We start from the raw sequence: 2745 nt of genomic DNA, 5'->3' as shown, positions 1-2745 counted from the left end.
TCAGGTCTGCCTAGAAATAAATCAAAGTTAAGTCAATTCAGCATTCGTGTATGTTATATTAATAGAACTGACTTTCAGCAGAAGCTTGTAGCAAACATCAACCTAATTAAGTTATTATGACTATACTCTTCCATTGTTTTCATTTCCTTACAAAAGGAAAGCCTATCAAACTTCATTGTTAGTCCAGAAGTATATGGTTTTGAAGCTAAAAATAATTACACTCCATGGATACCATGTGTGACAACTGAAAGACCTTGACATACTACTTCTTTGTTATATTCAACAGTAAATGGCACTTAGCATATCTGACTACTTGTAGTATGAGCATGAGATAATTGCCTGGGAACCTAGAACTGCTTATTTAAAGGGTGGGGACTCTTAATATAATTACAGAGCCAAAAACCACCTCCACTTTACCATGGGAAATATCATAGAATGCACTGTTCATCTTAGATGGCTTCCCAAATTCTTCATTACTCTCCAGAATCCGCTGGAATTCTCTTGCTGTTTAGGACACAAGGGTATCTGTCCTGGTGAACGGGAACCAAGGAACAGAGGATCTCTGCACTTGAATGAGGCCGAAAGGAGCAGAACACCTTAGCCAAAGTAATGACAGCGTGTCTTTGTCTTTCATCACATCAGCTCACTGGTCCCAGGAAGCTGTCTTTTTCCTAAATGTGCATTATTTGAATGCAGCATGTTATTTATTGAAGAGGGAAAAAAGAAAGTTGCGTGGGAAAAAATTAAAAAACAAGAGCACATGTCTTAGAGAACCTTGTATCTGAGAGTCATTTTCATGTACCACGGGAGACCCAGTTTCTTAATCTTTAGGTCTCCATTATCTTCTTGAATTAGCTGTGCTATTTTTTTAGAAGATGACTTTTTTAACACTGTTGGTTACCACTGCAAATCCCCCAGCAGTCTGGGCTTCTTTTGGTGTAAATAACCCAGACCATATTCTTCTAAATTTATGGAGACATTCACCTGATATTCTGAGAAGCATAGAAAAAAAAAAATAGCTGTCAAGGACCAAATGGCTAACAGCACTAAGAAGAAATACTTCCCTTCTCCCACCATGCCATTCTGCAACCCTTCTTTACATTATACGCCATAGCAGAATTAAGGTACAATCCGTGGTGTAGCAGGATCAAAAAGGAAAAGAGACTGCTTGCTGTCCCACCACCTGAATGAAGAAGACCCCATCTCAAGGAAGAAGCAACTTTTCATTTTATCAAATACTAGAAGCCTGATGCACAAAATTCGTGCAAGGTAGGCCTTCCTTCCCTCCGCTGCTGGCACCGGCTTCCCTCTGGCACCCGGAAACCGGGCTTCCCTCACAGCCCTGGCTTTATCATAAGGTCGTCTGGAAGGACGTCGGTCTAATTAGCATATTATGCTTTTATTATTATAGATTCTTACTACCTCAACTCAAACCATTTTTTAAAAATTCCCTTCCCCAGATTTGAAGAAAAATGTTTTAAAAAACTGCAAACTAGAAACAACATTAGAATATCTGGTTTATTGGGAAAAATTCATAATAAAAACTATAATTGCTTATCCTGCAATTTACAAAATAATAATTCGATATATCAAATGAATTGGTTTTTGTTATGTAAATACAAATGGTAAAAAAATAATAACCCATGTGATATATCCTATATTTCCCATTCAGAGATCTCATATCCCTGAATTCTCCTGTTGCATGCTTTATACCAGATATTTTAAATCAGCTTACCAAAGAAGACCAGGTTTTTTACTATATTTAAGTTTTTACTTACAGTTATAATCTATCAGAAGCTGTGTCTATACGAGTAGAGCCTGCTCAACTGACATGAGAAATTCAAGTCATTTCTTCTCCCAAGGTTGTTTTAATGTTTCTTTTGTGCTAGGAATGGCCTTCCTAATGCTTTGCTGCACAACCTGATCATACCTGTCAGTCACAATGACTTAGACCCAACCCATCTTTCAACGCAATCAACTCTGATCTTTAACATATAGACACAAAACAATACAGATTAATATATCATTTTCCCACACCCCACCCCTACAACCATTTTTAAAGAGAAAATTTCATCTTAGCATTTCCTTGCATAGAAGACCTTACTATTGCAACAGGTTTTGGTCATGAAAGAATACTTTCGTAAATGACATATCAAGTTAATGTGAAGCTTAGCAAAAGATCTATTATTCAGGGTGCGAATTAGAAATTCTCACAAATGATATGCATTTAGGAAACTCTTTTGCCTTCCATAACTAGCCAAAGGCTGGAAAAATATTTATTTTTTTCCATTTCTTTTAGAATATTTGGTCCCTGACAATTTTTTTACCAATATTTCCCTTTTCTTTTCCCTTAATAGATCTAGTTTAATCCGGGACAGACAGACACTTGATCAGATTACTTAAATCTTTTAAGTCTTCTTATTTTTACCTTATAAAGTGGTAAGTTTCATATTCAGATTCTTTTACAAATGCGGTATAAATTATATGGACAGATATTAAGAAAATATTGGCATATTACAGGTAATTTGTTAAAAGAAGTAAGTTTTGTATCACTCTATAAAATATATATAAAAGACGAATATGAAACTATAACACCATTTAAGTAAGAAATAGTTTCTCGAAAATTGTTTTAGCGCTTTGACTAGTCTAATGATATGAACAGTGCCCTGCTCCCCTCCCTGACAAATAGGTTCAAAGTATTCTGGGAAAAACAGTTTCTTTTCTGTCATCTATTGTTAGTTGTGT

The 2745-nt window shown here is 35.7% G+C and overlaps 1 protein-coding gene across 1 annotated transcript in view; it reads right to left on the bottom strand.

Moving 5' to 3' along the window:
* Positions 1-1500: 1500 nt before the first annotated feature.
* PERP (PERP, TP53 apoptosis effector) overlaps positions 1501-2745 on the bottom strand; it is a 13914-nt gene continuing 12669 nt past the window's right edge. The window contains exon 4 of the mRNA XM_006776192.2: positions 1501-2731. The gene's annotated coding sequence lies outside the window, so the exon portion shown is untranslated. The remainder of the gene's footprint in view (positions 2732-2745) is intronic.

This window comes from Myotis davidii, unplaced genomic scaffold, assembly GCF_000327345.1.
Source record: "Myotis davidii unplaced genomic scaffold, ASM32734v1 scaffold266, whole genome shotgun sequence".
NCBI lineage: Eukaryota > Metazoa > Chordata > Mammalia > Chiroptera > Vespertilionidae > Myotis > Myotis davidii.
Note: the sequence above shows the minus strand (reverse complement) of the source record. Positions and strands in the feature narration are given on the sequence as shown.